Source organism: Halichoerus grypus, chromosome 11 (genome assembly GCF_964656455.1).
Source record: "Halichoerus grypus chromosome 11, mHalGry1.hap1.1, whole genome shotgun sequence".
NCBI lineage: Eukaryota > Metazoa > Chordata > Mammalia > Carnivora > Phocidae > Halichoerus > Halichoerus grypus.
In genome coordinates, this window is record NC_135722.1 from 69810699 (window position 1) to 69832577 (window position 21879).

Here is a 21879-nt window from a genome sequence, read left to right on the forward strand (position 1 = left end):
GGTTCCCATCTTCTCTGATATAATGCAAACTTTTGGGGGTAGGCATCATATTTTATGAATTCCCCAACCTTAGTATTGTGCCTAGCATGCAGTGGTTACCAAACATATTTAATGAATAAATTAATGAATACATTCTATCAATCCATCCAGATTCTCATAAGCTAGGTTCTAAAGCAGCCTAAAGTGAGTTCAGATCCATAAACTTTCGAGTTTAGGGGTTCACACATTAGAACGTAGGCTACACATTGGAATCATTTAGGAGAGCTTTTTAAAGCACTGATTTAATTAGTATCATGTGGTGGGGACCTAGTGAATTAGTTTTTTTAAGAGCGTCACAGATGATTCTAATGTGCAGCCAATATTCAGAACAACTGCCCAGTCTATTTAAACCCTTTATGTTCATTTTAAATTAATATGGCATAAATTATATCATAAATAAGAGTGTAGGTACCATATTTTAAGCAAAGCATAATTTGAAAATAAGTTCTATGAGATTCATGGCCTGTTAGCCCTTGCTGAGAATGGGAATCTTTTAAAATAAACTCCTGCGTTTCACATTTATAAAGACTTTAAAGGCATACTTTATATCAGAAACACACATATCATCTCCAAATATTCTTCATACCAATTGTGGGAAATAGATGGTAAAACCCAGAGAAGTGAAGTAGCTTGCCCTTATCACACAAGTTTAAAATAGCTACTTGAAAAAGTAAAATAACATCCTGAAACCCAACACTTGTGCTATTTACAGTATTTCATGCTGCCTCTTATCCCTGGAAACACCCCTATACTTGGACATAAAATTGTGTAAATTGTGGATATTGACATGCTTGTTTCATATATTCTAGAACAAAATGTTTTTATTACAAAATCTGAATTAAAGGGGTACCTGGATGGCTCAGTTAGTGACGCATCCCACTCTTGATTCCGGCTCAGGTCGTGATCTCAGGGTCATGGGATCAAGCCCTGTTTTGGGCTCTGAGCTGGGCTTAGAACCTGCTTGGGATTCTCTCTCTCCCTCTCCCTCTGTTACCCGCCCTCCACACACACATGTGCACTCACTCACATGCTCTCTCTCTCTCTCTCAAGAAAGAAAGAAAGAAAGAGAAAGAAAGGAAGAAAAAAGAAAGAAGGAAAGAGTCTCAAACAGGTATCACTGCACTTCTAGGAAAATAAAAGAGAGCAAAATAAAAACATATTAGCAATTCATTTTATGAATGTACATTCAGGAATAATTGTGTTGAAAATATTGCAAGATCATTGATTCAGTGTTGTATGTAAAGACAAGGAAACAAAGAAAAATATTTTTATTGTCTAGTAACTTCAAAATCAACTAGCTTTATTTATTTGCATTTTATTTTCAACTTTTTAAAATTATATATATGTGTACGTGCATGTGTGTATGTGTTTTGATGTATTTATAGACTCTCAAGCAAATATTAATTGAGCAGTTGTTACATGTCAGAATTTGCACTGTGTACAAAGATTACACGGTACAACAACCTCTAGGTTCTGAAAGTCTAGTTAGATTTATATGATACATGAATATAAATTTTATTCTGGTTGTCTTACGTGAAATTTTTCTAAACAATTTCCTGTGTAGTAATTATACTGGATGATGATTATTCTTTCACTATATTCTATTTGTATTCATATGTAATTATATAAGGAAATCCTCAAGAAAGGGTCAAAATTTTAGAAAAACTGTGAGTTCACTCTTACTAGCTGGAATATTCACTTAGAATATTAAATGATCTATTTTCTAATTATTGCTCTCTTTTTAGATTTTAATGTTGTATTATTTTTCTTAGTTCTTAGTAATATTCTTCAGGTAGAAAAGCCAGTGGAGGGCGCCTGGGTGGCTCAGTCATTAAGTGTCTGCCTTTGGCTCAGGTCATGGTCCCAGGGTCCTGGGATCGAGCCCCACATTGGGCTCCCACATTAGGCAGGAAGCCTGCTTCTCCCTCTCCCACTGCCCCTGCTTGTGTTCCCTCTCTCACTGTGTCTCTCTGTCACATAAATAAAATCTTAAAAAAAGAAAAGAAAAGCCAACAGAGTTTTGTCCTACCTTCTTTTTTTCACATTTCCCACCATAGATCTTCACCCAAAAAATAAGAAGATGAAAAAAATGGAGGAAGAGAAGAAAAAAAGAAAAAAGAGTAAATAAAGAAAGGAAGAAAAAGAGCTAGTGAGAGAGAAAAAAGGAAGGGATGGAAGGAGAGGAAAAAGAGAAAGAAAACAGTACAAGTAGAATTTTACAAAAATTGTCAAGTCTCAAGACTGCATAATCTAAAATAAATCATATAACTTATAAAGAAGTTATCCTCAAATGAAGGTTAAAATCTATGTCAGCATTCCAAATTTAAGACTCAGCTCAAGACCTCTCTTCTTGATCTCTTGATGTTCTATGGACTCATGTCTGGTTTCCATGGTGACCATTTTCATGAGTCTTTTAAATAATAAGAAAAATTTCTTTTCTATCATCATTTATTTCCAGAATCTTTGAATTAGAATCTATCCTCTCTTCCTGCCATCCCAAGGAAGACTGTCTTAACTTAAACGTCTTTAACTTAAATAATAAATTATCATCTCAAGAAAGAAGTGCAAGAAAGAGAAATAAACATGCATTGGGCATTACAAATTGGTTTTAGATAGATAAATGATAGACAATAGATGAGTGGACCAGCCTTATCTTTATTTCTCTGATGAAATGCATATAAACATATATCTCCTTCTTCCATGGAAACATAAGATCTGTAACACCAATAAAGAGCTAGTGAGGAAATAGAACTTGAGGGCATAAGCTGAGCTTCAGGGGAATTAAGTTAATAACCTATAGCTGATTTCCAAGTTCAAAACATTCTAAATATTACTCTCTTGCACCAAATAATATGCAAAATATAATTAAGAAGTTCCCTAGGAACCTTGGCATTTTCTACTATAAACATATTCTACCTAAATTTAAGCTCTCAATTTTGTCAGATCCATTATTGTTACTTCAAAATTTTAATCCAATCCTTTTTTATTTGATTATATTATGTATTTTATTATGAATTATCGATTTCCAATTGGAAACAAATAATACATTGAATAAATATATGAATATATATGTTTTTGTAGTTTTATATATATAAAACTATATATATATATAGTTTTTATTTTTATATATAAATGTAAGTATAAAGGCAGAATTCCCAGACAACAATATTTGATAATAGGATTGGTATAATGTTGATTTTTAAAATTCTCATTGCTAGTGATTAAACTGTGTCCTTTAGTTAAATAATATTTAAAGACAGAATTATAGAACCTTCAGGTTATAAGACATCTTTAAAATAGTGTTATTTGACAAAACACAGGAAACCAACTTAAATTTGAATTTCAGATTAATGAATTATTTTTTCTAATATAAGCATGTGCCAAATATGTCATGGGACATACACTAAAAAATTGTTTTTGTTTTCCTAAAATTAAAATTTAACTGGGCGTCCTTTTTTTTTATTTGCTAAATCTGGCAAACCAATTTTTAAGCCATATACTCAAACTGCCCTGTGTTCTGGGAATCTCACAGTGGAGTGGGGAGCATGGGGGAGAAAACAATGGCAAATGGTTGGATGAGTGCTAGGATAGAGCATTGTACAAGCTGCTACTTGAGGGCTGTTGATAGGGGCTTTGAAAGCCCCCAGGAGACACAAATTTAAGATCTGGTGATCAAATGTTAGAAAGTTACAGTTATACACTGTTACATGTTCTAAAAATCAAATACATGTATCTGGGAAGCTAGAGCAGGATCACAACGGAAACAGCCCTTTTTCCTCTTGAAGATGCCTCCTGGGCCTACAGTTCATGATATCAAAGAGCCTCCATCCTGCACTAGTTACTTACAGTAGATATCAAAGAGGCATCATCACAAAGCAACACCCAGACTAATACAACGGAGCTGTTGATTTTTTTTTAATGCATGTAAGTATCAGTTATGAAGCCTCTGGCAGTTTCTATGAAAATCTGAAAATAATTTTGATAAAAGTTTAATATATCTGAGTGCTTGAGAACAGCAACTGGGCCTTACTCATGTCATATTTCTAACACAGCACAGTGTCTGGCAACCAAAATATATTTTAGAATAAATAAATTAATACCTCTTCACTCCCCTAGTGATTCTGCTTATCCGTTCTGCTTTATCTAATTCTTGGCCTACTTCCTTCCTTATGTTGGCTGGTATTCTTTCAGCCAAGAGGCTAACTCAGACTGTAGAAGATGATCATGTGATAGAGCTTGCCTAAGGGAGTCAGTAAACTAGAATCTCTTTCTACCATGACCAAAGAAGGGTAACAAAGTCCTGGGGGTTTGGGTGGGCATCATCATCTAGCCGTACCTGTCTGCCATGTATACAAGGGCACCTGAAGTGTCTGATGATCCTTGATGTAAGGTAGATGGACACAGTCTAGTGCCAGATGACCTACTGGGGCTCCAAAGAGAAGCAAACATCCTGTATGCCTCTCCTGAAAATGGTCGAGCCAGGGTTACGCAACTGTCACTATGAGACAGGTGTAGTGGGATTCATGGCAAGACTCAGCCTAGCAAGAAACTTCAGTATGGATACTACATAGGTAATATGACATGAAGGTAGAGGGAAAGAATGTCGTCCACTGGATACTGTGTGTGACAAGTGATTGCAGGATGAATTAAGACCTAAAAAGGGTCTCCAGAGAATAAAATGATTAAAGTGTACACCCATAAAAAACTCAAAATAAGATCAATAACTGTCTGTAAAAACAGTGCAAAAAGTCCTACAGAGTTCCTATTTATTCCAATGATAGCTGCCTCAACATTTATTTTCCAAGAGCAGGTATAAAATATAAAATAAATTTTAAAGAAGGGTGGATATTTGCCATGCCCCTGAAATGTCCATAATTAGTTTTCCATTTGAGTAACATAAGACTGGGTCTAAGATGGCAAAATTAATTTTATCTAGTAAGTCCCTTCCTACTGGTGAAGTGAGGGTAGTAAGATGACCCCTCCATTGGTTAGGGATGATTCTGAGACAGGTGACTCCAATCAGAGGGTCAGCAGAACAGCCACACTGGATATACTCAGTTTGCTGACTCTGGATGATTTCAGCTATTATGCCTTTATTGCATTTTAAAATTGTGTGTACTCATTTGGGATATTTTTAAATGCATATGATATACCATTTCAAAGGTATGATGAGTGAAAGTGATGTGTGAAACTAGGTATCCCTCCTATTATTCATGTCCTTTCAAATGTAGTCTGAAATGCTTGTGTTATTTTTATTTTTACACAAATGGAGTAGCATATTAAGTGCACTGTTTTGCGCCATTTTTTTCTTTATCAGTACAAATCGTCCTCTTTGACTTTTTTCATTGCTGCATGGTATTTCTTTGTATAGATGTACTATAATTTTAACCAGTATCTATAAGTAAACAATTAAGTTGTTTCCAGAATTTTGGTATTGCCAATCAGATCATAAAAAATACTCTTATTGAACCTAACATTTCACACAACTGTGAATATGTATCGAGGATATACCCAAAGAATATTTTCAGTTATAATTTTGACAGATATTCCTAAAACTCCCTCTAGTTCTAGTTAATACTTCAGCAGGATATATATATTTTTGAAATCCTCTTAATTTTATCCCCTTCTTTTCCTAATGGGTACATCTTTATCCTTCAAGATAAACTTGCTTCCCTACACATTTACTAAGATAGTATGTTTATCACATGTGTGATCCCTTGACAAATACAGTAGGAGAAAAAATGACATCTCAGTATGGTTCTAATTTGCATGTCTCTTGTTATGAATAAGACAAAGTATCATTTTATATACTTATGAGTCAGTTGTAGTTCTATCAGCCATCCCTATCCTTTGCTTCCTTTTTTCTTGAGCTTATTATGCTTTCCTTATTGATTTGTAAAAACTCTTTTCATAACAAGAAAAGTAGATCTTTGTGATATGAGTTGTAATTATTTTTCCAGTTTTTTGTTTATCTGTTGAATTTGTTTTTTGTGTGTTGATTAAATGAGATTTTTTAAAGATTTAGGGAATCAAATTTGTCAAAATTTTCTAATATCACTTCTGGGTTTGTATCCTATTTAGAAAGATTATGTTTATTTTTATTTTTTTTTTAAGATTTTATTTATTTATTCGATAGAGAGAAACACAGCGAGAGAGGGAACGCAAGCAGAGGGAGTGGGAGAGGGAGAAGCAGGCTTTCTGCCGAGCAAGGAGCCCGATGTGGGGCTCCATCCCAGGAGCCTGGGATCATGACCTGAGCCAAAGGCAGACGTTTAACGACTGAGCCACCCAGGCGCCCCAAAAAGATTATTTTTATGAACCAAACTTCTCCTTTATTTTTTTCTAGTACTTTTATGGTTTCTATTCTGTTTCTGCTTTTATTTTAAGCTTTGGATTATCAGACTTTATTCTGCTCTATATTTTTACTTTTTGCTAAATCATGAGGTAGACATCCAATTTTATTTATTCCAGAAAGCTACCCAGTTGTACCAACCATAATATTTAATATCTATCTTTTCTCCACTGATTTGAAAGGCCACCTTTTTCATATACTAAATAAGTAGTCAATTTTATTTGGATTTATTTTATATCAATAGTTTTCAACTAATGGCGACTTTGTCCCTTGGGGAACATTTGGAAATGTCTGGAGATGTTTTTTTTTTTTTTTTTTTTTTTTTTTAAAGATTTTATTTATTTATTTGACAGAGAGAGAGACAGCGAGAGAGGGAACACAAGCAGGGGGAGTGGGAGAGGGAGAAGCAGGCTTCCCGTGGAGCAGGGAGCCCGATGCAGGGCTTGATCCCAGGACCTGGAATCATGACCTGAGCCGAAGGCAGACGCTTAACGACTGAGCCACCCAGGCGCCCCTAGAGATGTTTTGATTGTCATAACTTGAAGCGGTACTGGCAGGTGTTGCTTAGAGGCCACATTTGTGGCTAAACATCCTACACTACACCTGACAACAATTATGTATCCTAAGAGGTCACTAGTGCAGAAATTGAGAAACCCTGTTCTTGATTTATATTCTAGTCCATTGAGCTGTCCATGAACTGCTCTATCATAGAAAACTATCATAGTTTTCTGATATAATATCTGATAAAGTTAATTCCTTTTCAGTATATATCTTTCCTTGGAATTTTACTTGTTATTCCTGATTGTTTATTTTACAAAAAACAATCTGTTTCTCTAACCTTCCCCCTGACACCCAATAAATCTCAAGGCATTTTTATTGGCACTGTGTTAAATTTTAAGCAACTTGGGCAGAATTGCTGTCTTTATCTTTTGCTTTCCTTAAAAACCTAATCCCTCTATTGTCCTCTAAGTTTTTTTTTTTTTTCTTATCAAAAACTTCTCTGTTTATAAGTTTACTTTCTTTTCATTTTTATTTGAAATGGGAGTCTTACTTTCACTATATATATATATATATATTTTTGGTGTCCTTTGTTTGAAACAAATGGGTTTTTATAAATTAATTTTCAGCTTAATAAATTCTCTTATTTTTTGTAAATATTTTTATTTGACTTTAAACAGTTCTGCAAAATTGACTTGCTTTTACATAAACAGTTATATGATCTCCAGAGAATAATAACTTTATATCTTTTCTAATTTGTATACCTCTTCTTTCTGCCTTTCTCCAACTGCACTGCCTAATAACTTGCAAATGATGCTACATAATGGTGGTACAAATGGTGACTTTGTTTTATTTCTGATTTTAACGAGAAAATGTTTTCCAGCAAACATGATGCATGCCTATCTACTGCTATTCCATCAAGAATAGATGTTGAATTCTGACAATTTTGCAACATTTTTGGAAATTATTTGTCACTCTTGGTAAAATTAGGTAGTATTACCCAAACATAAGACATTTTTTTTATTTCTAGAATAAGCTCCATTTGGTAATGGTTTCTTATGCTTTTACTATTTTGTGGAATTCTATTTATTAATTTTTTATTTAGAATCTGCGTTAATACTCTATTGGATTTGACCAAACAGAGAAAAATATTGTTTTCATTGTACTATGCGGGCATGTTACAGCATTAGGTCATATGTTACTAGCAGCATAATTTTTTCCTTATGAGATTTGAATTCTAAATGGTCCCATCCAATAATGCCATTGCTCTGCAAAAGATCAAGAATCCACAGACAAATTAATTTGTGTTAGCATAACTAACCCTAGCTCCTGTTACAGACAAATCCGTAAACCTCAAAAAGACTTATTGTTTGCTCATGTTAGTCAGCAGGGGTTGAGAGGCAAGAAGTGGTGTTTTTTTCTGCTACATGTTAATTTAGGGAGCAGGTAGTTTCTATCTTGTGGCACTATTTTGGATACATAGTTTCCAAAAGTCTATGGAGTGGGAAAGGGGAAAGTGAGGGTTTTATGATCCTAAATATGGTGTGTATCAATTCCACCCACATTCTGTTGGCCAGAATGAAGTCAAATGGCCCAACTTAATTATGAGGGAGATTGGAAAACATAATCTTCCTTTACACCCAGGAGGAAAATGAAACGAGTTGTTGAACACATTGGCAATGGCAAAAAAACAAAACAAAACAAAACAAAAACAAAACAAAACTTTATCATCTAATCCACAAGAAAAGTGAGGGATCTGAGAGTCAATGACAAAACCAACAAATAACAACAACAAAAGTCATATACCTTAACTTTTTCTATGTCTGTTCATAATATAGTTTTTTAAATGCTATCTTGACCGAATTTTGAGGCCCCAGCTGGTAGAAATGTACTACCAAGGGACGGGTTTCACTTCATTACTCAATTAAGTCCATTCTGCAACTAGCTCCCTATCAGATTCTCATGCTCCAGACCACTAACGCCTGCCCTAATTGTCCCAAGACTAGGTACCAGGTAACCAGGGACAGCCCCTATTCCCCAGAGTGTGCTGAAATTATCCAAAGTAGCTCATCCCAAACTTGTTTCCCCATGGAAACCACAATAAAGGCACTTGCCCACAGTTCTCATCTTTCCTTCTGCTTTGTGGCCAATCTGGTGTTTCCCCTGAGTAGGCCTGCTCAGCATGCTGTGTTCTCCCCAGGGAACTGTGAGAAACAAACTGTAAAACTTTCAGTTTTCTCTCTCCTGATCTGTGGTTGGTTTCACCATACCTCACCCAAGATGATATGCTTAAAACACTCTTAAAAGGGCATACGGCGTGGATGGAGCTAGAGAGAATTATGCTAAGTGAAATAAGTCAGAGAAAGACAAATACCATATGATTTCACTCATATGTGGAATTTAAGAAACAAAACAAATTAGCAAAGGAAAAAAGAGAGAGCGAAAAATCAAGCAAGGAGGGAGAGGCAGATGGAGAGGGAGAGAGAGAATCCTAAGCAGGGTCCACGGTCAGTGTGAGCCCCACGTAGAGCTCAATCCCCTGAGATCACGACCTGAGCTGAAATCCAGAGTCCAATGCCCAACTGACTGAGCCACCCAGGTGCCCCTCCTGAGGTTTATCTTTGAAGTGACTTAAGACAGAGGAAAGAAAAAGGGACAGGACATAATTCTTTCCTCGAGTTCTCCTTCAACCTCTTCTGTAGCAGTTGTGTTTCTGAGGCATTGATACGGTTTCAGGTTTGACATAATAACACCATGAATCACTGTTAAATGTAATTATCAAATTGTGTTATTAACCTAGATCTAAAGGTCTCCAGTGAGAAAGTACTACCAAAATAATTTATAATTTGATTTGCATTCTACTCATAACCTGGAGTATCAGGTATTATGGATTCCTTACTCTACTAGATAAGCCATATCTTGGTATGTCTAGCACATTTTTGTCAAATATTATTTAGCTACTTTTGTATTTATGGGAATGCTACACCAAGTTCCCTGGAGGAAAGAACAAAGCAGAGGACCTCTAGATTAGTGTGTGGTTAACATCAAGGATCTGACTTGAGTTTGAATTCTAGTTCTTAGATTTAAATAGCTCTTGCAAGCTTGATCTGATCACTTAAAATCTATCAATAAGTTTCATATCTTTAAAATATCAACAATGATATCTTTCTTCTAGCCATGTCAGAATTTAAAGAGCTAATGCATATGAAATACTTCACATAAAGTCTTCTAAGCAGGAGGTGCTGGATATTTGAAGGAATTGGGTGCACCCAGCTTGTACATGTCTACATTCTAATGTCAATTTAGGCATAAAGGAAAGATTTGTCTATCAATGCCTGACCTTCAATGATATCCTAGGCCTAAATATGCTATCTCAGACACCCTGCAGACCATGTTTCCTGATACATTGAACACAAGTCCTTGCCCAAGTTTTTGACACAGAAGTAATTGTTGTTTAACAAAATAAAAAATAGTAATGTTACCATTGATTGGGCATACAATAAGTGCCAAGCATTTTACTAAGCATTTTGCTTTCATCTCCATAACAATCCTGTGGTTAGGTATTCATGAGTCAATTCTTTCCCTTCTTCCCTTTCTCTTTCCTCCCTTCTTTTCTTTCTTTCTTCCTTCTGTCTTTCCTTCTGTACCTACACCTCATCACCCCCTTTTTATTTTCCATGTAGTATTCCCACAGAAAAGAACACCTGGCCCTCCTTGTGCACAAGTTAGAACTTGGTTAGAATTTACTTACCTAATTAACAATCTATGCATGCTAAAGCAAATGGTTCATAGATTGTAACTTTAAAAATGAACAAATTAAAATAGTAAATAGTAAATTTTACCATTTAACACACCTTCAAAGGAAAACTGTGCATGTTCCATGAAATAGTTGCCTAGGAAACAAATAATTTCATCTTATTTTCAGCATAGAACTGTAGGTGTATAAATGCTCTGAATCAGTCCCCACACAGCATGAAAGCTGGTATTTATGAAGCCAGCAAGACAGTAAAGGAAATTCTACCTTGTGGTACATTAGGAAATCCAGAGAGGAAATGAGGTCTAAAATTTTTCTAAGAATTCTTTGAGAGATCAACTGGACAAGAACATCCCTTCAAGTTACTCAGAGAAGGTAAGAAGGATTACAATAGATATTTCTCCAAAGAAGATATACAAATGGCCAATAAATATATGAAAAGATGATCAACATCACTAATCATCAGAGAAATGGAAATCAAAACCATAATGAGATATCCCCTTTAACCAATTAGGATGGCCAGTATGAACAATAATAATAATAATAATAATAATAATAATAATAAATGTGTTGGTGAAGGTGTGAAGAAATCAAAACTCTTGTACACTGTTGGTGGGGTGTAAAATGGTGCAGCCACTATGGAAAACAGATGGAGGTTTCTCAAAAAATTAAAAGTAGAACTTCTTTATGATTCAGCAATCCCACATCTGGGTATTTACCTAAAAGCATAGAAAAAATCCTAAAGAGATATTTACACATGCCAGTCTCATTGCAGTATTATTCACAGTAGCAAGAAGTGGAAGCAACCTGAATATTCACTCTTGAATGGATGGATAAAGAAAATGTGATATATACACACAATGGAATATTATTCAGCCTTATAAAAGGAGGAAATCTTGTCATCTACCACAACATGGATAAATCTTGAGAGCACTGTAATGAATGAAATAAGCCTGTCAGGAAAAGACAAATATCATATGATTCTATTTATAGTAGGTATCTAAAGTAGTCAAACTCTTAGTAGAATTGTAGTTGCCAGAAGCTGGGGAGAGGTGGAAAAGGGAATAATTAAATGAGTATAGGTCTTCAGTTTTGCAAGATGAAAAAGTTCTAGAGATCCATTGTAGTAACATATGCATATAATTAACATTATTGCACTGTATAGTTAAAAATGGCTAAGATAGTAAATTTTATTTTATGTTTTTGCCATAATAAAAAAATTATAAAACAATTTTGGACTATTCAGATCTTTTGCCTTTTCATATAAATTATTGTCTCTTTAATAAGTGCAGTGTCTTTTTTATTCTTAATATTGATAATTTGTATTTTTTTCAATCTGTCTAGTGGTTTATCAAGTTTAATCATCTTTTCAAAGACCTAACCTATGGTTTCATTGAATTTTCTCTATTATTTTTCAGATTTCTATTTCATTGATTTTTCCTTCATTGATTTCTTCCCTCACACTTATTGTTTCTTTCTCTCCAGTTGTTTTGAGCTTAATTTGGTCTTCTTTTAATGGTTTCTTAAGTTGGAGTCTTAGAACATTAATTTGAGGCTTTTCTGGTGTTTTAGTGCTATAAATTTCCCTGTAAGCTGTATCCAACAAATTTTGATATAATATACTTCCATTTTGACTTGTTTTAAAATGTTTTCTAATTTCCCTTGAACTTTATTCTTTATCCATGAGTTATTTACAAGTGTGTTCTCTAATTTTTGAATACTTGGAAATGTACCTTATTTTTTTGTAGTTTAATTCCATTGTGGTTTACATACATACTCTTATGATTTCAAACCTTTTAAATTTGTTGAAACTTTTTTTAGGGTCAGAATCTGACCTATCTTGATGTGTTCTGCACACAGTTAAAAAAATGTATTTTATGTTTTGTTGGTTATGGGATTCCATAAAAACAATCCTAGGCCAAATTTGTTGAAAACTCACTACGGGTCTTACAAATTTTTGTCAACTTCTTTTATCCATTATTATGAGAGAAGCACAAAAGTCTACAGTATAATTGTGGATTTTTCTATTTCTCCTTTTGGCTCTATTAGTTTTTTGCTTTTTGCATTTTGAATCTCTGTGTATGCATGCCCATTTCAGATCATTATATATTCTTGTTGAATTGACCCTTTGTAATCATATCATGCCCATCTTTGTCACTTATTGTGAAGTCAGTTAGCATCAAATTTGGCTAATATTTTCCTGGTGTATGAAAGCAAATTGAGTTCATCAATATATTAAAAAGTATAACATATCATGATAAGTAGGTTTCGTCTCATAAACAAAGCATTATGTCAACACTGGAAAATACTTTAATTCAGTATATGAACAAAATATGAAAAGAGGAAAATTTTATAATGGTCTCAAAAGATGTATTAAAATATTTGACAAAAATTAAACATTTATTTATAGTAAAAACTCTCAGTACACTATAAATAAAAAGGAATTTTCTCAACCTGAAAAAGAGCATCTATGAAAAAGTTTCCCCTAAGAGCAAAGGATTAAATGCTTTCTCCTTTAAAAATCAAGAACAGGGGCGCCTGTGTGGCTCAGTCGTTAAGCGTCTGCCTTCGGCCCAGGTCACGATCCCAGGGTTCTGGGATCGAGCCCCGCATCGGGCTCCCTGCTCAGCGGGAGGCCTGCTTCTCCCTCTCCCACTCCCCCTGCTTGTGTTCCCTCTCTCGCTGTGTCTCTCTCTGTCAAATAAATAAATAAAATCTTTAAAAAAAAAAAAAAATCAAGAACAGGTAAAATATGTCTTCTGTTACTAAATCTATTGAATATTTTACATAGATCTTAACTAAAGCAATATTACAAGATAAAAACAAACAATGCATATGAATTGAAAAGGAAGAAAATAGTATTTATAGATGACATTATAGTCTACATGGGAAAATCACCAAAAATATACCCAAAAAAGCTTCTAGAACTAATAAGTGAGTTTAACAAAATTACAGCACATAATTCAATATGTAAAATTTAGTTGTATTTTATATACAATTCAGGGAATATTAAAGTGAGGCGAAAGAGTCACCTAGGATATAAAATTTAAGATGACACTCATTTTTAGGATTGTGGGACTAGCAATAAAAAATATGAGATTCAAATAAGGAAATAATATTCATAATAGCACCAAAAGTCTGAAATACTTAGTGGTGAATCTAATAATATGTATAAGATTTGTATGCTAAAAATTGCAAATCATTGCCAAGAGAAATTAATAAAGATTTAAGTTGATGAATAAATAGTGTTCATCAGTTAGAAGACCCAAATTCTCCTCAGATTGATCTATAGATTAAATTCAAGCTACATCAATCTCTCAGGAAGCTTTTTAACTTTTGGTAGAAATATATTAGCTTAATCTAAAATTTGTTTGGAAAGTGAAAGAACTGGAACAGGCAAAACACTCACAATAAAAAAAAAAATGTTGGAGGACTGAGACTCACTCTGATTTCAGTGTTTACTGTAAAGCTACAGAAATCAAGACATGAAAGGCAACATAAAGCATGATTCCATTTATATAAATTCTGGAAAAGGCAAAACTATAAGGATAAAATCAGATCATCTTTTGGCAAGGGCTCGTGGTAGGGGAAAGGGAATAATTGCAAAATGGCACCACGGAATGTTTTGGATGATGGCAGGTTTCTCTATCTTGATTGTGGAAGGGTTTACAGAACTACATGCAGTTAGTCACATTATATATGTACTACATGATGATCACTGTGACTAGTAGGTAAACCTAAGAGCAGTAGAAGAAACATGGACTGCAGATTCAGGATTTATTTTATTTAAGTAACAGCTCACCTCTTTCCTGCCAGTGTAAGCTCAGGGACTTATATAGTGGGTGATTCCCATTTTTCTCATCTGTAAAATAATGATAGTAATAGTTACCTCTGTGTAAAGCTCTCGTGGCACAGTGCCTGGCACATGCTCGTGATATATATTTTTTAATTTCCCTTCACTTCCTTTCCTTTTATGCCGGTATTTCTCAAAGTCTGACTTTTGAGCTTCTGACATCAGAATCACTTGTATATTAAAATGTAATCTTTGAGAATAAGGTTGCAGAAAGTATATTTAACAAGTGCTGAAATTGAGCAGGCAATGATGCTCTGACACCCTCAGGCTTCACTTGTTCCCAGCCTCTGCATCCCCTCTTTTGCATAGGCAAAATTCCCACCTGCAGGATCTTCCTCAATCTCTAGGAATGATTTTAATCTGGAGCCATGAAGGATTTATTTGTTTTCTCAGAGTGTCATCCGAGGACTTTGTGTATCAGAATATCCTGAGGGTGCTTTTTAAAAATCCAGATTTTTGAATGCCAATCCATACCTACGGAATTATAATTTCTAGGGATAAGGATTCAGGATTCTGCATTTTTTTTTTTTTAAGATTTTATTTATTTATTTGTCAGAGAGACAGAACACAAGCAGGGGGAGAGGCAGGCAGAGGGAGAAGCAGGCTCCCCTCTGAGCAAGGAGCCCGATGTGGGACTCGATCCCAGGACCCTGGGATCATGACCTGAGCCGAAGGCAGCCGCTTAACCGACTGAGCCACCCAGGCGTCCCCAGGATTCTGCATTTAAACAAGCTTCCCAGGCGATTCTTGTAAACTGTAATATTTAAGAACTCTAGCCAAACCACCAATCGCACTTACTCAAAGTGTGACTAATATTGGGTTCAGTTTGGGTAACTCTATTCATCTCTCCTGTCCTGTGGCTGGTTCTCACTTCCAAGCAGCAGGAATGGAGGACTTCTCTGTATTTGTATTGGGCAGAATCTGCCCCAACCTACACCCTAATGATCAGGTTCTGATTCCTACTGATATTTCTTTATTCTGCAAGTGTTTATTGAGCAATTAGTAGGTGTCAGGCCCTAATCTATGTGTTGGGGATACAGCAGTGACTACAAAAAAAAAAAAAAAAAAAAAAAAAAAGAAAGAAAAAAAACTCATAAAGAGTATTTTCTAATGCATATACTACAATTAACAAAATTAAACAGTTAAGGATAGCCTGTTAGATGATTAAACATTATTATGGAGAAAAATGAAACAAGGATGGAAATAGAAGTGTGAAGATTATAATTTTAAATGGGGTGATCAGAAGTCTCACAAGAAGGTGCTGCTCTACCTGCTTCTTGTGCTTCTTAATATAGCCTAATGAAAAATAATCTTTTCATTACCAATGTCATGCTTACCCTCTTTTAGGAAACATTCCTAAAAGAGGTAACACAGAGGTAACTATTACCATCATGGGTCACTGGCCTGTTCAGGACTCTTTGGCTAGCCCACCATCTAAAGTCTCTTACCATAGCCTTCAGATGTCAAATTCTGGGACAGGACTTGGTTGCCTAGAGCCTGGAGCTGGGTCTGGTTATAACATCTGCCCCAGGTCATTTTTCCTAATTCAGCCATTATGAACCACACCTATAAATGGTAGATTCACCTAGATTTGAAGGACTAATTGCAGTAATAGACTCCCACCAGAAGAGGGTAGCAGAGGGTTGCAGAGTAAGAGCTTCTGCGGGCATAGGTCTTCCCCTGCTGAGGCTATGTTCAAACAGAGCATTAATGTAGTCAAAGTCAAGAGGTGGGTTCACAGGGTAAAGCACTGGCCTGAGAAAAACGTCATTTGTAAGAGCTGGGTCTAGTCTGGAATTACACATGCCCTGGAAGAAAGGGAAATCAAAGTGTATCAGAGTGACAATTTTAGAGCACTTTTCTAATAAGGTCTCTTACCTGCTAATAAAACTTTGATTTTTTGCTAGATGAAGTAGAGCCCATGACATAAATGTACTGTGGCCCTTATTTATTCAGCTTCCCCTCCTGCCACGCTCACATACTCCACTCCTGTAAGTTCTACCCCATTCTACCCACAATGGCCTCTACACATGCCATGAGATCTCAAGACTCAAACGTTCTTTGCCTTTTCCTCTGTGATAAACATTTATTTGAGTTCTTTGCTTAAGCTGATCATATAAAGGATTAAAACTGAAGGCTCAGAGCATTCCCTTATTTGAGAATAACCTAAAAAAAGGGAACAAAACCTCCTATGGGGTTCTTGTCTGCAACGCCAGCAACTAGCACAGCGCCTGAACATTATAGACACTCAATATTTTTTTTTATTGTAAGCATTCATTGTATTATTACAGACGCAATTAATTGAGATGGCAATTTTTACAGGGTTCTTCTTAAGGGGTTGGCAGTATGATGAATTTCATTTCTACCTTATGCTCTACAGAAAACAGATATAATGCCTCCTTTGTCAGCAGTACCAAGCAAAAAACCTATCACCTACTGATCTCTTTGGGTAGTAAGCTGACAGTGATATCAAACAGATGAAGCTAAAAAGGCATCATCGGAAGGCAAAATGTTCTTAAAACGATCATTCCCATGAGCCTTAGTCCAAACAAGACCAAAAGTCAGTATTATCCCCTGTGCTTCCAATGGCCAGGACACTGACACCTGTGAGCTACAGCAGATTTATCAACATCTCCCTCAGGACATGAATTAACAGATAATATTCTTGACTCCTAGAGCCAAATATATGAGAAAGGAAAAGGAATGGGATTCACTGAGCTTGTTCTTTTCAACAATGCTGTGAAAAAAATATTCAAAAGCATTATTTTTCTTAGCTTTTTTAACAGATCTGTAGAAAGCTATTATTATTTGCCTCATTTTTAGGAGGCAGTGAACTAAAGGGGGGGGGTAAAAGGACTTGCTTAACGTCACTCACCAGTTTTATTGACATTAGAGTCCATATTTTTTTTCTATTCTGCCATGCTTTACCAATTCAATTCAATGTAACCCATGTATCATGTTTTATAATTTACAAAATACGTTAATATTGATTTTCTAATTTATCCGGCATGAGCACCATATTGGAGAGGTAAAATATTAGTTGTCTCTTTGGACAGATAAGGACACTAAGACCAGAATGGGGATACATGAATTTTGACTCTAAATCTTAACTTCCTTAAACAAATGGTTTGCCCTTGTAAAATAGTTCAGGCTGCTCAAATTATAACGAAGAACAGGCAAAAATTTCAAGGTAAGATCTGTCCTTTTCATCTTAGATAAGTGCTTAATAATAATTCAACCTATCCACACATAAGGTGATAAAAACCTAAGCAAAATTGCTTCTCCCTTACTCAAAATGCTGGGGAAAAAGTCAGAAATAAACTTTGTCCTTTTAAACACAAAATAATCATGGTCCTTGCTGTTTCTTACATGGGTAAGATGGGCTGGGAGGACAGGGGCAGGTGGCAGTGACTTAACTGTTATTAGAAAAGGAGGAGAGAGACAGAAACCAGGTAGGGTCAGTCCAGTTATTTGGCAGAGTACATTAAGGAGTTTTTTATGATATGGTTATAAAAAAACTGAAATTTAGGGCTGAGTTTGGCAGTAGAGTCTAGTAAGAACTAAACTTGTTATATGAGAAAATTAGGGGGATGTGCTTTGTTTTGCTAAAATTACCATTAAACAGCAATAAAGTAAAAATCCTGAAATTAATACCAAAGGGCAATATTTAACAGACATGAAATCCAGAGTGAAACATGACTATGAGAATAGACCTCCCTCAGAATTTCAGAAATATTAGAGAAGAAATTTGGTGTGTAACCGTACCAAATAGCAAGGGGAACTAAACTGGTGTCTATATTATACTTGCATTTCACAATATGATTAACCAATGCTTATTGAGCAATTATTATATGTCAGCCTTGTTTAATGCATTCTCATACATGGTTTTATCTAATTCTCATAGCTCTATTAAGTGAATGTAATGATCATCAACATCTTACAGATGAACAATGAGACTTAGAGGTATTATGCAATTTTTCTCAAAGTCCCATGGGAAATAGAATCAGGATAGATCAGATAGGTGTATTTGATACCAGTGTTATGACCTTAAAAACTCTTCTATGACATAACTTCAAGAACCTGCAAATTATAGTCACAGCAGAAACTTCTTATCTCTAAATTATTCATTAATTTAGATTCAACTCTGTCACATAGAGTTAACAAGATTTCTAAGAAATATGTTAATAGAGCCATTACTTAGGATGCTTCCTTATTATCACCATTTAAAATATAATCAAAATGAGCTATTCTGAAGGAACCCTCTCACAGTTTGCAAACTTCTCCCTATTATATCCAGGAAATAAATGTATATGTCAAGGAAAAGCTTTGGTTCCTATCTAACTTTTAGAAATTTTAACCCCTAAGAATAAATTAGTATACAGAATTGTTTAATAAAAACCCCTCAGGTTTTTTGCACTTATATCATGGAAGTGTGATGCAGCTTGAAATATGTGAAGTGATAAGGGATAGGGATAAGGATATGTTTTATACTTGAAGGTAGTTTGGAAATACTCAATTCAATAAGCATGTTCTCTGAGCTGGGCTCTTACTGATTGGGAGGCAGGATTGGGGGGTAAGAGAAATTGAGTAAATAGAAGATTTGGACCCTACCAAGAGGGACTTATATTTCAAATAAGAATACTAGTTCATTACATATTAAAATAACTGGGAGGGGGAGGGTTCAAGAAAATCCACTAGGAAATGATAATACGATGCTAGAATACATTAACAGCTACTAATGATGAGTGATTTCTATTGCCAGACACTATGGAAGAACATCTTTATACATGGTTGTGTTCATTCTTCAACACAGCTTTATAAAGTCATTGTTATTTACTTCCATTGTACCAATGAAACAGTGACTCTCATGAGAGTGGAGATAAAGGGAATGGAAGGTACAGGCTTGCAGTCTGAGTCCAGGAAGCTGCTGTCCTCTTCCTTACTCCCAATCTGGAATCTAGCGAGCCTTTGAGGTATTATCTTCTGAACCAAATATGGTACTACTGCCAACTATCAAAACCATCATGCCGTGTAATGTCTGCTACATCTTAGCCATTCTGAAAGACTTTGTTGGGTAGTTACCAGGTCATCCAGGAATATTTCTGGATACAAGTAAATAAAACTTGTTAAATAGTGACTTAAGATACATGGATACATGGATTATGACTCTCATATAACCTGCAGTCTTGCAATAAGATACTGCTGGCATGGTTCAAAGTCTCAGTGAAGACAGGGTGAGCATCTCTATCATCGTATTTTTCTCTTGGTCTTTTCCCAAAATCACATGGAGGCTCTCCTAACTTCAGATATCATGTTGGCATTCATGGCAGTATAAAGCAGTAAAGGGCTAAGTTCATCTTTGTGAGTCTCCAGGTAGATAAGAGTAGTAACAATAATAATAACTATAATAGGAGCAGTAATAATAACTTCAAAGCATTTGTTGCTGCATTTGTGCCAGGCTGTATAATATTTCTCCATAGATGGTCGTACATAATCCTTATGACAACGTAGGCAGTATTAGTATTACCTTCATTTTATGTATGATAACATTGAGACCCAGGAAGGTAACACCATATATTCAAGGTCACATAATTAGTAAGAAGGAAAAGCAGGATTCCAGATGTTCTTCTGATTCTGACTGATGCGCTTATTCCTACGCTAGCTACCCTGATGCTTATAATCAATGAATGAGTGATTGAATATATGTGTGTGTGTGTCTACACTTCAAAACCTCTTTCAGATGCCACATTCTCTATCATGCTTTTATGACCCACAATTCTTCTGAAGTCCTCTTTCTCAGTTTCTATTTATTTGTTATATCTCTTACACCATCTTATCCATCCTTCTGTCAAAGTCATTTTCCACATTTCCTTATTTTTGTATTCAATTGTAAGAACCTAATGGGCAGGGTCCATGTCCATTATTAAGCTCAAGCACCTGGTAGGTGTTTAGTAAATGTGTGTTGAGAAGTCAACTGAATCTCTCTCCCTGGCCATGGTATTTAATGAAGCATGCTGGAATCAGGGATTCAATTCAGCCAAGTCCAATTGCTTGGACTCTCTTTGGCCATTGCTAAGTATGTCAGTCATGAAACAGTTTATGATCTCTGGAAATATAAATAAGGACCCAACAGTTTTATAACTATTACACTCAACTAGTCCTACCAATAATCTCCAGAATAGAAAACACATCTCTCCCCCCACCCCACAGGAATAAAAGTCCAGTTCTATTCCATAATAAATCAAGTGGCCTGTCTTTGTGATATGTTAAATATTTGTAATTTTTAAGGTACTAATATTTTAGAAACAGTATAATAATAATTGCCACTACCGAGTTGCATATTACATCTCTTTATTCTAGAACTTCAAGTTATTAAACCTTTATTGTATATTTCATATTCTTCGGTTATTTTCAGAGTGTTGTCTCATCTCTTCATCTTTCCTTAACCCAGAAAATACTTTATAATAACTCCTTTCCTGTGCGTAGCACTATACGAAGCACTGGGAATATAGAGATATAGTATGATAGACATTAGGAAGAATTATATTCAAGGTGCATTAATAGACAAAAGAAGGAGCCAATTTTCTTGAAAGCATTATAGAAGGTGTTATAGAAGGGGAAATATTGGGACAAGGTCTTGAAGGATGAGAAGTTTATCAGCTGGACAAGAAGACATTAGGGTAAAAGAAAAATCAGATACAAACATTGGGGAATTATAAATAAAAGAAGCTTCTGGCTTGCTCACGTTTTCTCTCTCTCTTGTTTGAGTCAGTCACTCTGGGAAAGCCAGCTGCAACTATGCTATCTTCAGGGGCCTAAAATTTTTAAAACAATCAAATCTCAATTTTGCCTTCCCTTCCTTTTATTTACCACTCTTCTTTCTCACTATAGCTGCAGAGAAAAAAAAGGAGGCATTTATAACATTTTTGCCCAGAAAACTCCCTAGCTGGATCATCCAGTTCAATAAGCATATTTTCTGCTTTCCATATTACTGTAGATGAAAATGTTCCTCAAATTTCAGCTACCACATAACTAGGATCTTCCTTCCTCTGTTTTCCAATATTATCCTCACATCCCTTTAAGCCATCACAGGAAGCATTCTCAAAGTCCATCATGTTTGGCAGACAGTTTCCTCATTGATAATCTTCCTACTATTATTCCAGCTTCGACCCACTGCCTGGTCCCAAAGCCGCTCCCACGTTTTTAGATATGTGTTATGACAACATTCCCACATCCAAGTACCGAAGTTATCTAGTCTGTGTAAAAAACCACTCCAAAATTTGGTGACCTAAAACGTGAAACATTTGACATCTAACACAGTTTCTGAATATCAGGAAACTAGGAGCATTTTACCTGGGTGGCTCTGACTTAAGATCAGTCATG